The 21,110-nt window shown below is 36.4% G+C and overlaps 1 protein-coding gene across 2 annotated transcripts in view; it reads right to left on the bottom strand.

Annotated features, from left to right (window-relative positions):
• Window positions 1-21,110, bottom strand: part of GABRB2 (gamma-aminobutyric acid (GABA) A receptor, beta 2) — a 288,251-nt gene that overhangs the window by 16,214 nt on the left and 250,927 nt on the right. The window lies entirely within an intron of this gene.

Consider the following 21,110-nt stretch of genomic DNA (forward strand, 5'->3'; position numbering starts at 1 on the left):
TAGGTTGGTGATGGAGAAGGCAATGGCAACCCACTCCAGTACTCTTGCCTGGAAAATCCCATGGACGGAGGGGCCTGGTGGGCTGCAGTCCATGGGGTCGCTAGGAGTCGGACATGACTGAGCGACTTCACTTTCACTTTTCACTTTCATGCATTGGAGAAGGAAATGGCAACCCACTCCAGTGTTCTTGTCTGGAGAATCCCAGGGACGGGGGAGCCTGGTGGGCTGCCGTCTACAGCGTCGCACAGAGTTGGACACGACTGAAGCGACTTAGCAGCAGCAACAGCAGCAGGGAGGCCTGACGTGCTGCGATTCATGGGGTTGCAAAGTGATGAACATGACTGAACGACTGAACTGAACTGATGCTTAGTGTGGGGACCTTGCTTGGTTCCTTATCCTTATAGTGGGCAGAAGCAAGAGGTAACTAAAATGTTGCATTTTGTTATTTGCCAAAAGGATCAGTCAAAGGTGGGGAATTCATGAAGCTGTAAATAAATCTGAAAGCTCATGCACAACTAAGTTTTCAGATTTATTTACAGCTTCATGAATTTATGGGAAATAAGTCTCTTTTTCTCCAAGTTAAATGCATGTACAAAGAGAGTTTCATTATAATAATCGTGATAACATGAAAGTACATTTTAAATTGCAGTGTAGATAAGAACATCTACATAATTAAGTCTTGAAGACAAGAGTTTTTGAATCAGCTTTGAATTCCAGCTTCTCTATTAATTAGCTGTGTGACCCAGGGCAAGCTCCACAGCTGAGCTGAGCCTCAATGCCCTCATCTTTAAAATGTAGCCATCACCTCATCTTTGAAATGGAGCTACACCCTGTGGTTTGTTTAAAAACTGTGGTAAGATATTTAAGGAGTTGACCATGACAGCTGGCACACAATTGGGTATGTAACAAAAGGTAACCACTGTTATGGTATTTATAACTTTAAAATTTCACAAGTGGGAGAGCAGAGGTCAATTCACTGAATTGTATAGGCAGGTAAAGCGAATTCGTTATATTTTCTCATTAACCCCTTGCAGTGGATGTTGTAGTTGAAGCTACCCTACCCCTTTAACAGAGAGTAGAGACTGTTTTCCTGTTTTAGATGTGGGCCTGATTGCTAAACCAGTCTTGGTATTTTCCCTCCCATTGCCAGCCACTGGTACAGGGATGGGAGGTCTAAGTCAACTGAGCTATTGTCAAAAAAATGAAAGGTTTGTTGGAAACTTCATATTTTAAAACATCCCCAGCTCCCCTTCTATATATGAACGAAGAAACAAGGGGCCTTGTTGTTCCTGGCAGCCCGGAACAAGAAGATATCCTTGACAAGATTTGGGCTGGCTGTGTTGATCTCTTTCTCCCTCTTTCTCTTTCTGTCTCTCTTTCTTCCTTCCTTTTTCAGTTTCTCTCTTCTCCATGCTTCTATGCATGCTTTGTACAAACTGGATATATTAAAGTGAGCAGAAAGTCAAAAAGGCCTCACTGATAAAAATCAAATAGTAACTTTTAATCATTCTAAATAAAATTGAACCTAAGACAATGGTAAGTGCACGTATTTTATGTGTGTGCGTGTGTGTATATATATAATGTATATATATTTACATTTCCAAATTCAATAGCCTATGAGAAATTTTTATTATCCTAAAGCAGTTTAATAAAAATGCCCTCAATTTATTTGTCACTTATGTTTTTTCAAATGCGTTTCTTATCTTTTATCTCCTTGCCTTCTACAACACCAGAATAAAACTGAAAGATGAGGGAAGGACTTCCTCATCTCATGGATAACAAATCCAAGTCCCAGAGAAATTCTTCTCTCAAAGTTGCAAAACTTTTCAGAAGTTAAGCCAGGCTTAACTAGCCAGGTTCTTATCCTGGTCTCTTGTATCCATATTGGACTCTGTGGCTTATTCTGCCAACTATAGAACTGAGGAAAGATACTTTAAAACAGCTTCACACGTAATCTGTGACTAAAATGTGCAGCTCAGAGAGAGAAATCTAGGATACATTTAATTTAGTCCCATCTCTACCACTAACTGATACTATGACCCTGAGCAAGTCACTGACATTTCTGGGTTTCAGTTTCTACATATAAAAATGAGACATCACAAAAATATAACTTTGTAGGGTGATGGATATTAACTGGATTTACTATGGTGATCATTTTTGCAATAAGTACATATATCAAACCATGACATTGTATACCTATAAGTAATACAATATTATGCCAAATATACCTCAAAAAAAACTAATTAACAAAAACTCAGAAATTAAAAAATGTTGTAAAAATGCAACTACAAGTAAAAAGAAGTGCTAATTAAAAAAAACAAAACAAACAGAGACTTTTTTGAGGTGAAGTTTCTTCTGAAGCCTTTGGTAACCTGGGGAATTGACCAGTTGGTCCCAGAGTCAACTATGGAATCCTTAGTCTAGTTCTCAAGACACAATCATTAGTTGTTCAAGTCTGATCCTCAAGGTGTAACTCATTTATCTTCCCTGGGTGAGGTCCCTGCTATTAAGGGTGGTGCAGAGCGACTTCACTTTCACGCACTGGAGAAGGAAATGGCAACCCACTCCAGTGTTCTTGCCTGGAGAATCCCAGGGACGGGGGAGCCTGATGGGCTGCCGTCTATGGAGTCGCAGAGTTGGACACGCAGCAGCAGAGATCAGCAGGTTTGGCATCAGCAGGACTCGGTCAGAAATGTAGAATCTGAAGTCTCACCCTAGACGTACTAAATAAGAATCTGCCCTTTAACCAGAAGTGTGCGTGCATGCGTGCTCAGTCACTTAGTTGTGTCTGACTCTTTGAGACCCTATGGACTATAGCTTACCAGGTTCCTCTGTTCATGGGATTCTCCAGGCCAGAATACTGGAGTGAGTTGCCAACCTGCGCTCCAGGGGATCTTCCCGACCCAGGACTTGAACCAGCCACCTCTTACATCTCCTGCATTGGCAGGCAGGTTCTTTACCACTAGTGCTACCTTACGCACACTTGAGAAGCACTAGGTTAGATCATCTCTTAGATCCTTTAAAGTTCTAAATGTCAAAAACTGTAGGATTTTCTAAAACTAAAAAGGCCATTTTTCCATGAAGCTTGGGTGTTTCTCCAAATGTGTTAAAGGATGTTTCCATCCTCTGTACAGTAAAGGGATGCAGGAGATAACTAGTAATGATTTTTGAGCTCCCCTTTAAGAATATCCAGTGAATCACAACCAAGGAACCAACTAACTCTCAGGGGAAGACTGAACTGGAGATAAACCCTGACATCCATCTCAGCCAGACATCCCTTGTACAACTGCAGTCTGAAGGCTTCTGTGCATTTAGCCAGTTACGTGGTGAATTACCCCAGTGAGAACTGACCAGTGCACTAGCCACCCTCACAACCCAATCCTTGTTAGAAGAATTGCTCTTAATATGACACCACCTTGTCAGACATCTCTGTTCCATTTTAACACGTGATGACCATCAGCTCTGAGATCTGCAGATGAGGATAAACAATGAAAGTGACTGAACTTCACAAAACATTGGCTGCGGGTTAAATTGAGAAATGAAGAAAATTATGAGTTTGGAAAAATAGGGAAGAATCTCAAGCTCAGCTGTCAATCTGGGATGCTTGGCTAAAGAATAAAACCTCAGCTGGACTTGAAGTCACATATTAAAAATCCTCAAAAACAAAACAAACAAAAAGACATGGATTCAAATCCTAAATTTGCCACTTATGAGATATGTGCCTAAATATGTTACCTCTCTCTGGGCCTCTCCTTATGTCTAAAGTAGAATTTTAAAGGGTTATGAGATCATGGTATATTAGCAAGCTTCAAACTTTTATGAGCATCAGAATCATCTGGGAAGCTGGCTACAATGTAAATTCTTAGAAGTGTTAGTCGCTCAGTCATGTCCAACTCTTTGCAACCCCATGGACAGTAGCTCTCCAGGCTTCTCTGTCCACGGAATTCTCCAGGCAAGAATACTAGAGTGGGTTGCCATTCCCTTCTCCAGGGGATCTTCCTGACCCTGGGTGTCACACATTGCAGGCAGATTCTTTACCATTTGAGCTGAATATGTTACCTCTTTCTAGGCCTCCGCTTTTGTCTTTAGTAGGATTTTAGAGAATTATAAGAGTACCTAAGAGCACCTAGTATATCAGCAAGCTTCAACTTTATGAGAATCAGAATCATCTGGGCATCTGGCTACACTTAAAATTCTTAGGCTGCCAGAATTTCTGATTCAGTAATTCCAGTGATGGGGCTGGGGATCAGCGCTTATTAGAGTATTAGTGATTCCAGTGTTGTGTGAAGTTTTTCCTGAACAGGCATCAGATAAGTCCCCATGGATAAGTCCCTATAAGACACTGCTATGAGGCAGTGGATGGTAAGGGATAACTGAAGTAGAGCACCTGTAAGCTCTTGGTAAATGTCAACTTTGAGAAGACATTAGTACTAGTTCAGATGGGGGAGTATTTTGCTCCAGGTTACACAGTAGGTAGGAGCAGGCAAAAAGCTTTTTCCAATGGACCAGAATGATTTCCTGTTTATCAACTTTTCTCAGAGCTTAGTTGGAACAATGTGAGAGACTGAGTAAGGATGTAGGTCAAACTATCATGTATTGTCAAATCAAGGAATGAAAAGCAGTGCTGTGCAATGGGCAGGTTATGCTAAAAAAAACTGGGGTCTTTGCTAGTAAATTGCTGTGTGTCCTTGGACTTGTCACTCCTTTCTGGGTATCAGTTTTGTCATTTATAAAATAAAAGGATCCTTCAATATTGTTTCAAGGGTTCCACTATTCTTGTTATACCATAGCTGTAGAACCTGTCTGGGAGGAACAGCTCCTTGCTCCTTTTGAAATGGAATGCATCTTTCACTCTGTGAAGTTTTTCCTGAACAGGCATCAGAACATGACACCTCTCTCCTCTGAGATGTAGTGGGATGCATCATCTATGACATGTTCTATTCATTCTGAAATTACCTTGTACAATTTGGAGGAATATTATACAGGCAGTTGACTCTCCCAGCAGACTAAGAGGGGATGGTGCTTGTGAGCCCTTTTATGGTCCACATCACATCACAGTTACTGCTATCCAACACTTAGTCTCAGCCAGCCAAGCATTTTCCATGTACTTCCATAATCCTTAAAACTATCTTCTGAGGGTAGAACTGCCGAATCCAACTTACAATTGAGGAAACCGAGGCTCAGACTGCTTTCCCTTGCTCACAGAGTTAGTAAGGAACAGTTCTGGGGCTTGAACTCAGAACTGTCTCAAATCCAAAATCAGGTATAAGTGACTAAGCTAGGTCTGCCCATGCTCTTCACCATTAGGCTACCCTCCAGGAGTAGAACCTGGCAAAGTACTTGCTGAATGATCAACACATTTGTGATGTTCTTTCCAAATCTGTCTTACTTATGAGAAGCTGAAAGTTACCTTGCAGCTGCCTACAATGACAGGAGCAGAGTGTAGCTGAAAGCCATGGCTTTGACTTCGGGGGATCAACATTTGAAAGTGCTGAACCAAAATCAATCCTGTGGTCCTGGGCTGAGGATGGGCCAGGGAAATTTGCAATGCTCTAAAGCAGTATTCACTGTTGAGGACTTCTTACTTCAGTGCACTCTCAGGGGTTAGCAGGCTTGGCCTCCACAACTCAGAGGTGCTTCCCTCCCTGTAGGGAGTCAAGGCAAGCATCCTGTGACTCACTGGAGAAAGCCAGCAATGGTGCCCTTGAAGCCAGTCCAGCTCCCAGACACTTTCTGCAGCAGAAGCTAGCAGAAATGTTGAGAGGCAAAGAGACAGCTTGTTTATTGCTGGGGGAGTTTTCAAAATGATGTCAGGGTCCATTTTGGTTATGTCTCCCCAGGTGCTCTTTGCCAAAATTAAACAAGCATCAAGCAATCCTGCAAACCTCTTCTCAGAAGAGGCTATAAAATATTCCTAATTTCTTTAGGAACACAGGGCTGCTGGAGGTACTGCAGCTTTGTTTGTTTTCCCTAACAAAATAATTTAATATTAATAGAGATATGGTTAATAAAAATTTAATGCCAGTGCTTGATTCCCCAAGCTACCCATGGAACACTCAGTTTTCTTTCTCTTTCTCAACAGCTTATAATCTTTCCAATGTTTTCTTAGTAATAGTTGTATTCATGGTACATTGTTACTTTATTTCCTAGAATCTGAGATTTCTATCAACTGAACATTTATTGATGGGTATTTATAAATCAGAAAAGAAATTAAATACCTATAGTATCATACCAACTTGGGGTGCTTTAATAAGTGAATCTGCTTTAAAAACTGAAAACTAGTGCATGCTGCTCTGGAAAGACTTTTAATAACACTGCAAAGTGGGCTTGATTTCCAGCACTGATATAACAACAAGGTAACATAATAGTGTCCTATTTTCAAATTCTAGAATGGAACAGAGAACTCAAAGAGCTAAAGTATTACTGTGCAATGTGAAAAGTTACAAAGTTACATATGAACTTTTTATGCTATTGATTAAGTCTTGGTTAGTAGAGAAGGCAATGGCACCCCACTCCAGTACTTTTGCCTGGAAAATCCTATGGAGGGAGGAGCCTGGTAGGCTGCAGTCCATGGGGTCACGAAGAGTCGGACATGACTGAGGGACTTCACTTTCCCTTTTCACTTTCATGCATTGGAGAAGGAAATGGCAACCCACTCCAGTGTTCTTGCCTGGAGAATCCCAGGGACGGTGGAGCCTGGTGGGCTGCCGTCTATGGGGTCGCACAGAGTCGAACACGACTGAAGCGACTTAGCAGCAGCAGCAGCAGCAGCAGTGGTGACCTGGGCATTCTGATAGAGTAAGTATTCTCCAAAATTTAATTCCTTGGGAATGATTCTCACTCTAGGAAATGCTTAATTGAAGGAAATAAGTCATAGTAAGCGTCTGCATCCTTGCAGGTCAGGAGATGACCAGGTTCACTGAGTCAGAAGGAATTCACAGGGAAACTCACCTTGCAGTAGCAAAGAACATGACAGGAAGACTCGAGGGGCTTTGGTCCTGACAATTTTTCACTGATGATGACTTTCCAGGTGTGTCCCATTTTCTCATCTACAGAATGGGGATTATATCTAGCCTCTGTGCTTCTGCTGATTTTTGAGATAATTAAATGAGGTACCCCAGGAAGCACATTGAAAAAGCATAAATACTCCACTGAGGCACATGATCATCATCTAATGGATCTGCCTCATTGGTTATTTACTTTTGTGAAAAGGTGAAAGTGTTAGTTGCTTACTTGTGTCTGACTCTTTGCGACCTCATGGACTGAAGCCCACCAGGCTCCTCTGTCCATGGAATTCTCCAGGCCAGAATACTGGAGTGGGTTGCCATTCCCTTCTCCAGGGAATCTTCCCAACCCAGGGATCAAATCTGGGTTTCCTGCATTGCAGGAAGATTCTTTACCAGGTGAACCACTTCCACTATTTAATTTACATCCTAATTAATTCAATATAAGAAATATACCTTTTTAGATGAGTAATTTCTAGAACAGGAGCTGGATATAAAGTACTTTTAGTTGTTCCTAATCCAAGAAAGTTATTTTATAATATTTCTCCTTATAAACATTGTTCACATTGTTTTCAAAAGGAAACTTGTTTTAAAGACAATGGTTTTTAACCACAGAGCCTGATATGTACTCTGTGTAAGTATCTGTAAATTTTAAATTAGTAAGCAATTGCTTGTGGCAAAATAAATAATAGGTTAAACTGGAAGCCAGCTATGGAACTAATGAATTTCAGGCCAGAATATTCCAGAAACATTGTGAAACTATACTATTTTTAAGGTGGAGGAGAACTTGGAGACTACACCTTTATTTTATAAGACTAGTGACTTCTCTGATACTACAAATATGGCTTCAGTGTCAGAGGTGAAACTTGAATACTGAGTTTCCTGAGGTTCAGTCCACTGCATTGTTAGAAAATTACTATTTTTTGATAGGGAGCTATATTTGCAGGAAGCTGTGAACATTGTTGCTACAGGTACATCCAAGCCTGGAAAAAATATCTGAGATCTCTAACTGTGTCACTGGAATCTTGAATTTCTGGTGACAGCATCGATGAGAAAGCAGGACAGCATGGGCTTGGATGCTCCCAGAGCAATTACTAAGCAGTCCAGGCCCTCCTCTTTCGGTCTTTCTTCTCTCTCTTTTCCTTTCTGACAGCAATTGTTATTAGAATATAAAGAATAACCATTAGAAATGAGCATGTGTTATTTATATGTAATTACCTTGAGTTAATCTGATTAAGTAATACAGGAAGCATTGGGAAAAGCAGGAAATGTGTGTGGTATGTGTGTATATATATGTGTGTGTGTGTATATACATATATCGATGTGGAAGGTATGGGGAGCTTGTCTGCATGTGAGAGAGAGAATATAATAAAGGATTATAGGAGATTATAGGATCATATTGGCAAATCAGATAATATGTATACATACACATACATAAATTTTCTTAAATTTAAAAAGTAATATATACTCATTGTAACAGTTTAAACAATATAGAAAGATATAAAGTGAAAGAAAGTATTCCTACTAGCCTATATCCTCCAAATGTAGCCACTACAAAAACAGAAAGCAAAATCAAAATAATGCAGTAATGACTGTGTTACTTGTGTTGTACTTGGGACCTTAGATACAGCTACAAGTTAGAGGAAAGGGTGGGTTAGTTAAATGGTACTATATTTAAACATCCCCCAATGGTCATCAGTTGTCACTGCTATTTATTAAATAACTCAAATGTATCCAAGATGTGAAATGATAGTATTATGAAGAACTTTATTATATTTCTAACTCATCTTCTTACTCTTTATTTAGCCAGCACTGACTCAGTGCTATACTACATTCATCACTGTGGTTTTTTAATTTATTTAAATTTCTAGTAGAGCTATTCTTTTCTATTTTTCACTTTCCTGAGTCTTCCTATATATCTTTCTTTCAAACAAACTTTAGAATTGCTGTTTCAAATTTCAAAAACAAACCATTAAAAAAACAAAACCCAAAAACGAAGCCCATTGAGATTACACTACACTCAGAATATTTTAGAAAGAACAGATTCCTTTAAAATGCTACCTTAAAAAAAAATCAGTTATTTTTAAATAAAGTTTTCTTTCCTTAAATACATTTTGGGGAAAGGGTTCTATTTTTCCTATCTATTTATATTTTAATTATTATTTATACACTATATAGAAAAGCTATGGAAATGTTTCTAACTTTTCATATGATTTCTAAAGGTATTTCTCAGGTCTCTTGGATTTTGCTTGACTAATTTTTTTTGTTTTTTTTGCTAAGGGTAAAATTATTTTTCCTTCTTTTCTAAATTTTTTTCTCTCATGTAATTTCACTGGCTAATAATTTTGAAAAAGTTAAATAATGGTGGTGATGGTGAGATTCACTTCTTGTCTCTGCCTTTACTATCCCACGTTTAGACAAGAGGTAAGAGATAGAGCCTTTGGTTAAACAGATAGATAGAGAAACCATAGCAGGGAAGCAGTCATTACTCCCCAATTTCCTAAAGGATTCTATGTTTATAATCAAGAATGAATTGTTATTGTTGTTGTTTAGTCACTAAGTTGTGGCCAACTTTTGCGATCCCTTGAACTGCAGCCCACCACAGCTCCCCAGTCCATGGAACGCCCCAGGCAAGAATACTGGAGTGGGTTGCTATTTCCTCCTCCAACCAAGAATGAATACTGACTTCAATAGATACCTTTGAAACCTTTTGGTATCTACTAAAAGGATGAAAATCTTGTCACCTCTTCAATTTATTAATATGGTAAATACATTTTTATTTTGAAGTTGTACTATGTGGTTATTTTGTTTAGCTTGCTTTTTGTATTCTCTGGATTCAATGTGAAAAGTTAATTTAAGAATTATTATTTTCCCCCACTGATGTTCATTAGTGAAGTGGATGCACAGTTGCCTTTATGTACTTTTGTTCTTTTTTACATAGGTTTTAGCATCTTATTGATGTTATACCACTCTCTAAATCATTTGCAAGTTTTTTTTTTTTTCCTGCTAGGATCTGCTAGAGTTTAATACCCATGGAGGTATTTGCTTTTGAAAATTTGACAGGACTGATTGATGAAACTTTCTAGGACAGTTGACCTTTTGCAATGTGAGTTATGTTTTTCTGTCCATTATCTTAGTTTTATCTTTGGTAATTAATCTGTTTTTGTTTTCTCTTTCTCCTAGGCTCAGTTTTGATCATTTATAATTTCTAAGGATATCATATATTTTAACCATGTTTTCTAACATTCACATAATTTTCTTTTAATTGCATCTTTTTACATGATTATCATGCTTTTAAAAAAAAATGTCTATTGTGATATATCCATATTGGTTCCCTATTGGCTTCTTTAATAAGCTCTTCCTTGGTCAATTACTTCCTGATTGTACTTAACTTTTTAAATAGTAACTGACTTACTTGTAAATTATTTAATTTTCTAATTTGTTAATTTACAGTATAAATTATTTCTTTCTTCTTTAAGATATTTGGTTGATATTTTAACTTCTTGAATTACATATGTCTACTTTCTAAAATTAGTTACTAGAGATTTATTTGAAACTACAACTTTCTATTAACTATTTTAGCCACATCCCTTAGAATTAACTCTGTAATATTTTAAGCTGCCATTATTTCCCAAATGTTCTGCAAATTAATTTTTATTGTATCTTTGATACATGAAAGTGAAAGTTGCTCAGTCATGTCTGACTCTTTGCAACTCCATGGACTGTGACCCCATGGAATGCTCCAGGCCAGAATACTGGAGTGGGTAGCCTTTTCCTTAGCTGTATAAAAATAAGTTTATACAACTAATTAACTTTATTAAATATACTACTTAGGTAATGTTTCTGTCATTTTTGTCTCTTTACTTTCAATCATTCCAATTTATTTGGATGCTATTTCAATTTTAGTTTTATGAATTATATATGAGTTATAAACCAATGATTATATCTTTGATTTTAATTACAATAATTATATTTCTCAATCAATATTTTTTAACTTCAAATCATCCTTATATAGTAACAATATTCAATCTTCATTTTTTTTAGATTTATATTTACTTCATTTGTTTTTGTCTGAGTTTACTTATTATATTTCTCCATAAATAGTTTTTTATTGGGTTTAGTTCTTGATTTAAGAATCTTATTCTTTTAATATGTGAGTTGATATATGTTTTAGTTATAATAGTTAAGACAATGGTCTTAATTCATTCATCTTAATTTCTACTCTACATTTTTTTTAAGTTGTCCTTATCCTTATTCTGATGTCTAGCTTTACATACATTATCTGTATCTTTTTTTCAGTGAAATATAGTTGACATGTGTATGCTCAGTCGTTCAATTGTGTCTGACTCTTTGTGATCCCATGGACTGTAACCTGCTAGGCTCCTCTGTCTGTGGGATTATCCCACAGGGAATACTGGAGTGGGTTGCCATTTCCTCCTTCAAGGGATCTTCCCAACCCAGGGATTGAATTTGTATCTCTTGTGTCGCCTACTTTGCCAGGTGGATTCTTTACCACGGCACCACCTGCATAATGTTTTGCTAGTTCCAGATGCCCTACATAATGAACTGATGTTTGTTTCCATTATGAAATTATCACCACAATAAGGCTAATGACCATCTGCCCCTACAAAGGTATTATGTTATCATTGACCAATATCCTTTATGATGTCTGTACCCTCCCTATTTATTATATAAATCAAAGTCTGTACCTCTTAATCCTCTTCAGCTGTTCTGTCCATAGAGTACAGACACCCCTCCCCCTCTGACAAATAGCTGTTTAATCTTATATCTATGGGTATATTTTCATATTATTTGTTCATTTGTTTTTTGAATTCCACAAGTAAGATCATGTGGTATTTGTTTTTATCTGTCAGACTCATTTTACTTGGCACAATGCCCTTTATATCCATCCATGTTGTCATAAATGACAATATTTCATTTTTCATGCATCAGCAATATTCTACTCTATACACCACATCTTCTTTTTCTATTTGTCTTTTGATGGGCACTTAGGTTGACTTCATATTTAACTAGAAAATAATGTTGCTCTGCATTTCTCTTTTGTTTATTTCTACCTGATTTTCTAAGGTTTTATAAGATGAATTATCAGTTCTTGATTCTTCTTCGTCCATAATGGCTCAGATTTCATGCTTTAGTGTAACACCAAAAGTTCTTAGAAATGGAAAGGTCAATTCCTCACCATTCTTACTCAACGTTTTGACTTATGTTTCGGGGGGAAGTTAGTCTTTAACCAAACATCTCAGATGACCCTAAGGTAGTGTATGGTAGACCCTTTAAAAAACATAGTTGTGTAAGTTATCTATGTTAATTTAAAAGATATTCTTAACCTTCAAATCCTTGATTCATAAACTATAAGAATAAAATGCAAATATCGAGTCCATGCTATGAATTAGAAAACAAATATTCTCTCCATCATTGTCACACCTATCCTGATTTATATTTTTAATATATTTTCTGTATCTAATTTTTAAAAAATATTTCAGTTATCTTTTATTTCTAACTTAAATTTTGGAGTCATATAGTTTTAGTTATATATGCTACCTTCAGTTCTACATACTAGCATATACTGACTTTTTCTATTCTAAAGTTCTTTATTTTGACTATCTTCTGTTGGGAGCCAGATTTTTAAAATTACGCCATAATATTTTTCTTTGGTTGTTCCCTTAGATTTTGCATACTAAGGATAGATTGTCCTTCTTTTGCCTTGAAATAATACCAATAATGAAAGTGAAAGTCGCTCAGTTGTGTCCAACTTCTTGTGACCCCACAGACTTTACAGTCCATGGAATTCTCTATTATATTTTCTCCCCCTCCAAACTCTGTAACATTTTTTTCCCACTGTCTTATAAAATTTAATATTGCTGTAGAGTAGTTTCAGATTTATTTTCCCTTCCTCATAGGTCATTCACATTTTCTGATTGAAAGTTTAAGTAATTTTAAAGGAACATAATAAAGTAGCAATGGTATTATATAATTTTTATCTCAGAACTCAGTATATCCTTTATGCCTAATGATTAATTTCATTACTGGTATGTATAAACATAATGTATAGCATAGTAGTTAGAATGTATCCTTTGGTCATAATTTCTGTTCAACCATTTCTTAGTCATCCAACCTTAAGAAGATTAATTACACTCTCCAGGCCTCTGTTCACCATCTATAAAATTATAACAACTGCAACATAGGGTGGGCTTCCCTGGTGGCTCAGAGGTTAAAGCGTCTGCCTGCAATGCGGGAGACCTGGGTTCCATCCCTGGGTTGGGAAGATCCCCGGTGAAGGAAATGGCAACCCACTCCAGTATTCTTGCCTGGAGAATCCCATGGGTGGAGGAGCCTGGTGGGCTAGAGTCCACGGGGTCGCAAAGAGTCAGACACGACTGAGCGACTTCACTTTCACTTTTCACAACATAGGGTAATAATGACTTATGTCATAACAAGATATGTAGAGTGTCTAAGCAGACACATGGCATTCAAGAAATATTAATCATCATCATTATAATCAGTTAATGATGTCAGATTTAAATATTTTTTCTATTTTCTTTTTGTTTCATCCTATATTTCACAAAAACCACAGTTCTGTATGCTTACTCTGCTGTACCTGTCCTGTATATTTATTGTTTTCTCTAAGTGGTTTTTATCTGTATTTCTCTTTTTTTCTTTTTCTGTATTTGACATGGTTTTCTATAGCCTGAACTTTGTGGTATTGCCTTGATGTTTTTGCCATACTGATTTTCTTTCTTAGAATTTTAGATTTAATTAGTGTCTAAGAAAATTGTTTATACTTGGCCTTTTGTTTCATATTCTCTTTCTTTTTTAAAAAAATTTTATTTTATTTAACTTTACAATATTGTATTGGTTTTGCCATATATCAAAATGAATCTGCCACATGTATACATGTGTTCCCCATCTTGAACCCTCCTCCCTCTTTCAATTTTTCCAAGAAAAACACTTTTAAATTAAAGTGTTAATATATCCTGAAGTATTTTTTCCCATAAAGAGTCATTATCTTTTGCATGCTGGGTTCCTCTGTCTCCACCAATGAGTGAGAGACAGAGAAAGAGAGACAGAGGGAGAGAAGTATGTCATCTGAGAGCTTTCCTGTATAGCTGCCATGCTGCTTCTTTGTTTAGATGCTTTATTTTGAGACAGACTTTTTCTATAGGGTTTCCTACTATTGGCTCTCCTTATGCATTTCTGTCTCTCTGCAGAGTTTCAGTTGTAGTTGGGTACTGATTATTTTGCTTTTCCATTGCCATGTTATCCTCTATGGCTTTTGGACACAGAAAACTGCACATGGGTTTTGGATTCTTATATCTCAACTTCTCTAACACTTTTTACAACAGAAAACAGAGATCAGTTTTCTATTTTTTCATCATTTTAAGGACTAGGTGGTGTGTGTGTGTGTGTGCACATGTGTGTGTACCGCCACACTCTCATAGTAGGTATATAAACCACAGTAGAACGTTTCTAGGGAACAATTTGAAACATGCATCACAATTTTAAGGCATATGCTTTTAGACTCAGAAATTTCACTTTAAGAAATGTATTAGAAATCAATGGTGTACAAACATGTCAGTAACGGAGCACTTATTTGAGTTGTTTATAATCGAAAACTACTTAGAAACCATGCACGTCTAACAACAGGTGCTCGTTGTATAAATCCTGGTACATTCAAGGAAATAGTTTGTGGTTATTAGAAACGCCGTATACTTAAAGACACAAAAAAGGTACGTAGAAAATAGCATACATTCAATAGTAGAGCATAATTATTTATATAAAAGTATGTCACTAAATGAAAAAAGGGCGATGTTAACAAGGTGTCAACCCTGGTGGTTTTCATAGCCTTCTGCATATTTTTTTAAAAAAGCATGGCCAAGAATTAGTTTTATAATCATAAAACAGTAATAGATCTAACAAAATAAAAATTAGGAAAGATATACACTGCTACCATCCCCAGAACAGTGACTATTTATAGAGTGCTCTATGCCTGGTACTGTATAAGACCTCAACAAATTATCCTCTCAGTGGTCCCATGAAGCAAAAATTAGTGTTTCAGCTTTCAGCTGAGGAACTTGAGGGATAGAAAGGTTAAACAAGTGAAATATTACTCAGCTCATAAAAGACCATGCCTGACTGTGAACCCAGTTCAGTCTAACAGCTACCATCATCCAGGGGCACCCTCCTAACTCTAAGGATTGTCAAATACATTTTAACACTTTTTCAGGTGAAAGGTTTAATAACTCAATATTTAAACTTTTGAATATTGACCCTTATTTCATACTCTAAACATGAACTTAAAAGAGAATTCAAAGGACAGAGTAAACACATACCCAACAAAAAAAAACCATAAATGCAGAAGATATTAAGATTCATATTTCAATGTAAATCATTCCTTTTAACATACTGTTTTATGAATTAGAAAGAGTCCTTGACACATGAGGGTCCACGTCATAGCATCAGAGAGTATCATTAACTCTTTCAAGCCATCAGTTGAAAAGAGCACCAAAGAGGCACATTTTCCTTCAAATATTCTCATAATCTGAGGCAATTCCTGAATTTTCATGTAACTTTAACCCAGTGTAAATCAAAGACGAATCATGAAGTATACTCTGATTCTGATTTTGAAAAATACAGTATTTTTCAACCATTTTCATTATAAGCCCAAACTCTGTCAGACATGTTTCTACATGATTAGCATTCTGCCTAGAATACTGCCCAATCAAATCAGTCTACTTCCACTTCCACAATAGTGGCTTCGGTTAAAAACAAGAACAGCAGCAACACCATAGCCTAAGGGAATAGGCATAGTAGGGGATTAGAACTAAAATAGTTGAGTAATGAAGTTTCAAACATCTCTTCTTCTGGAATCTACCTGATACCCTTTATCAGACTCTTTGCTATGTATAACACACCAAGTAACAAAGTTTATAAAGCAACTTAAAATAGCAAAGCAAACTGGCAATTTAAGAGGTTAACCATACCTGTCTCCCACCAGAAAGGCGGTTACTAATTGTTACTAACAATGAGGCGGTTACATTGTTACTAACAATGAGGAATCAAGGAATTTGGGGTTAGAGCCACAAAACTAAGGAAGAACATGATACTTCAAGATATAGTAATGACAACTCATCTGGCATCAAGTCCTCATAGGAAAGATTTACAGATTCAGTACCATTTGTGGCCTCACCAAGAAATAGAAGAAAACTGAGAGACACATAGGCGATGATAATCTGGAATGGTGACTATTATCATCCCCCTTTCCCTCCTCCAGTTGGGATGGCAAGGTGAACGACAATTTGCCAATTAAGACGTGTAAACATGTCAGGATTCAGAAACCAAACTCCAAGTTTTAGCCCTCAGTGGACTTTCTTTGGAGTTCATGTAAGTCAAGAGCATTGACAAAAAACAATCTCAGTTACTGCCTCTTTTCTATCATTATAGCAACACTGGGCCTGCTGAGATAATACTTATTTATAAAATATAAATAATAATAAATAAATAAGGACTTGATGCAAACATAACATTCTCAGACACAAATGAATAATCTAGGACAGAAAAATATAGGTTCCTGAATTCTGAGCCAACCTAGGGAGGGACTATAATTTTCCACCTATTCCAACAACCAGAAGAAACACAACAAGAAAACTAAGAAAGGCCGGGGCATATAATGACACTCCATGTTCTCAATACAAATGAAAAGGAGCTCTCAAAACATGATCCATCTGGTTTCTTTCTTTAGCACAACAATAATGACTGAATGGAACACTGCAGTTTAGATTCATCATAACTACATTAAAAAAAAACAAAACCCCAAGAAAATCCCATTAGGGTCCCATGAAAACGTTTAACACATCCCCACGTCTCTATGGATACAAGTCCATAGGTTATCTGTAAAAACTCCCATACATTATTTTAACGGGAACAGCTAAACAAATTGGCTCCAACAGAAATACAAATAAATGGATTAAAAACTCGCTATCTAACCGTATAGAGAGAGAAATCGTAATTGGTAGTCCGTCTAGTTGGGGAGAGGTTTCCAGTTGGGTCCCACAGGGATCGATATTGGGTCCCATTTTGTTTAATATCTTTATAAAAAATCTGGAAGACAAAGTAGAGAATGTGCTAATTAAGTCGACTGATGCCACTAGATTAGGATTGGTGGTTAAAGTAAATTGGATATAGATAAATGCTACTGGCCTTTAGAAAGACCGACCTTAACAGAAACTAGGACTTCTAGTTATATCTTTTTAACGTTATCACTTAAAAATCTAATTCCAAACATTATAAATAAATAAATTTAAAAGAGCTTAGGTTCAATGAAAAAGACAAATTAGAGACTCATAAAACCCATGAATGCAGAATGAAGGATGTCCCCCCAATAGAGATATTCTCAGCCCAGCTTTATTTGGAAAACTGGTGGCTGTGGGTTTCTTAATACAATAAGGACACTGCAGGCAATTCACATATCCAAGAATAACGGTACTGAAAAGATGAAGTAACTACATTCTCAAAAATATATGTATCTAGTTATTGGCAGAAAAATAAACAAGAAAACAACATAAAGCTTAAAAGAAAAAAAGAGCTAAAACCTGGAGGCATAAACAAGAAAAGTGGGTGAAATTATCAACAGAAAATTCTACAAGCACACACACAGACACACACACAAAATAGAAGAATGCAAGGTGTAACAGGAGGACTTTCCTAACATTTGAGAAAGATACTGCATTTTTTTTTAACTACTTCTAAAGATGCTTGGGAAAAATATTCAGTAGAACTCTTACTAGTTTGAGGTTTGTTTTTTAAAATCTTTGTATTTTACAATTTAATTTGTCACATGGAGACAACTGAAAGTAATAGTGATTGTCAGTTATGGATTCTTGTGTATAGACAGAAAGGTTTATTTTAGGTGATGTTAACTGAACTGAAAATATGGATAATGTGGAATCAACTTTTAAATTTTATTGGATAAGGACTGGAAAACCTGGATGGACTCAGAATCTTGGTAACTCTGCTATGCTACCTTGGATATTTCATTTTCCTTAAGAGCCTTAGTTTTTGCATCAGTTTAAACACAAGGCTAAGGATTGTTCTAAGAGCTGCAGATACTCTTGTTAAAATAAGACCTTACATGAAGCTTATACAGAGATTAGAAAACTGGAAGTACAATTTTGAGCACCAGTGAGTGGGCTCCCACCTGGCTAGGCTTCCCATTTTCATCCCCCTCTGACATCAGGACACAGAATAGTTTAAAAATCACTTTAGATTATCTGACATGCTGCCTCTGTCTCTTAAAAAACTATCAAAAGAACCTGTAAAAGTGAATCCTTCTCCTCATGACTGATTTCTCCAGAGCATCCAACAATACTTAGTTGATTATATGTGCCTGAGCTTAAAAAAAAAAAAAAAATGACTGTAGAATTACAGTTGAAAAGAAGGAACATTCTTGATAAGAATGAAAATAGCATTATTCATAATGCCAAAAAGAAAGACAGTATTGTGCAATCAGAGTCCTCTGTGGGTCTCCTCTAACCTTCCATGCTGGGCTAAGAAAAAAAAAAAGGAGTCTGGTATTAGATAGTTACCTTTTAAAATCTAATCAAATGGCTGTAAGTATTCTGGCCTAAGAAATAGCTGATACAGTTTTTGGTTGGTCTGTTACAGATTTTATAGCTAGTGTCTGTTGAAAAATGATTTCTTTGCTTTGATTTTAAAATTTCCAATGTGAAACATTCCTCTAGATGATACTCTTATTTTAGAGATGGGATTGCATCCTACATATCAGAGCATGTAAAATGCAAAGGCAAGTACCACCAATAGGACTGGAGACTGAAAATTTTATTATTAAAATAATCATGCTTATAATTTTATTAATATTCATCAGTTACATAGTGCCAATCATATTCTGAGAACTATGCTATTCTCTCTACATTTTATCATAACTTCATAATAACTTCTGAATAAGGACAACTCCATTTTACAGATGAGAAAACTGAAGGGTCAGAGAGGGTTTTTGGCCTATTATCATATAACTATTAAATGGTAAATGTCAAATCTGACTCCAAAATATTTGTTCAGAACTTTGTGCTAAATGGTAACTTCTGAAACCATGATGTTATGCATGCTGATTGAGAAAGCAGAGAAACAACTCATACAATTTATGCTAAAGAGTTTTAAGAACAGGGCAAGCATCTTATATTTTTCTCAAGTTGGAAACCAGAGGATTGGACTAGCACAGGGTTTTTCAACCTCAGAAAGACTGACATTTTGGGTTGGATAATTGTCATGCGGAGGCTGTCCCATGCACTATTCGATGTTCAGTAGCACACCTGGCCTCTACCCACTAGATACCAGTGATAATCCCCTCCTCATGGTTCTGACCATCGAAACCTCTACAGACATTGTCAATACTCTTCCAGGGGCAAAACTGCCTGTGATTTGAGAACCACTGCACTAGAAGAACTCTGATATCTTTTTTGTTCTCTCACATTCTCTGCTCTGAATTGCAAATCCAACATTAGCCAAGAGGATGGGTTCTGCATCACTATGGGGTACCTGCCCATTGAACCATTCCCTGCCTCCATCTTGTACACTGAATTTAAAACTGTCTGAAGCTCTCCAGGTTCAGTTTGCAACAAAACTGCCACTCTCTGGTACTTAAATGTATCATTTAAATGCAAATTGATAAGTAAAAAATAGGGTCGATGAAAGTAAAAAGAGATCAGATGTAATCTTAAGTTAGCTTTGCATTAGGCAATTGATTGAGTCTCATTTCAAACTGCAGTCCTATGAGATAGTTTTATTTATTTATTCATTTTCTCTTCTTTACTAAAGCTACTCTTATCAGGAAAATCATAAAATGGATTTAAAAAGCATTCTCTCATTTGATAGCCTGAGAGGGCCATAATGCTACCTTGGAATCTATTAACAGATCCCGATAACTGAAATCGAGAGCATTTAAAAGGGATTGACAACTTCCTAGACCCTGTGGTTTACTGACTTATAAGGGCCACACTTAAAATTTGCATTATTATGAATATCATCTCCTGGAAAAGGAATGCCTTTGATTTACAGAATAGTGCAAAATCAAATATCAGACCTATGGATATATGGAAAATATCAGTGAGTCAGAAATTTTCACTGGATTTGCTCCAAATAAAATTCAATGGCAGAGATGATTTATGGTATGCTATCCTTGGAATTAAATTGAAGCTAGAAATATTAAAATGTCAATTAAATAATTATTGGATGGTTAACAATTCCAGATGGCTTAAAAGTATTACCATTTTCTTAGTTCCATCACTATGAGCTATTTATCAAATCCACATTACGTACTACTTTATAAACACTATTTATGGGATATATTAAAATAAGATCTTGTTTTTCTCATATATTTTGAAGGGTCTAAATTTGGACTCAGGGAAAGCATGTGCATAAATATTCTGCTCAGTGCAGAAAGTTACCAGTGCAGGAAGCCAGGTGAAGTATTTTTGAAGTATAGACAGGTAGATCTATTGGAACTGCTATCAATAGGCTCAAAATGGAAATTCTAAATATTGAATGCAAATTAGAATAATATTAGGATAATTTTAAAAATTATGATGCTTAGGCATACCCCAGGACAACCAAATCAGAATTTCCAGGGAAGAAACCTAAGCTTCAGTAATTTTTAATACTTTCCTTGTCATTTGATTGGGCACCCCAGATTGAGAACGATTGCTTTAAAAAATAGTTGGATTTAAAACTGTATGGAAATTGTTTTTTGACTATACTTGACTTAAGCAACATGGTGGCCTCTTGTATGCAAATGCTTCAAGGATTTTAGGTGGTAATGTGAAAGGCATTGACTAATTATCTGTCACTTAGAAGGTTATTCTTTTTTTCCCTTCCACTTCTCTTTCTATCCATCTGATGACTTCACAAACGAAGTGCCAGTTTGTTGCTGGTGAGTCTTTAACACAAGTCTGTACTTGCTTATTTCTCTTTTAAATCAAAGAGAATGCAGAGCTCAGGCCCATAGCCTCTATGTAATATAACCTAGAATTAATAGTGTAGTTTCATTTAAGATTATCTTCCAGCAAGTAATAC

Source organism: Bison bison, unplaced genomic scaffold (genome assembly GCF_000754665.1).
Source record: "Bison bison bison isolate TAMUID 2011002044 unplaced genomic scaffold, Bison_UMD1.0 scf7180017864363, whole genome shotgun sequence".
Taxonomy (NCBI): domain Eukaryota; kingdom Metazoa; phylum Chordata; class Mammalia; order Artiodactyla; family Bovidae; genus Bison; species Bison bison.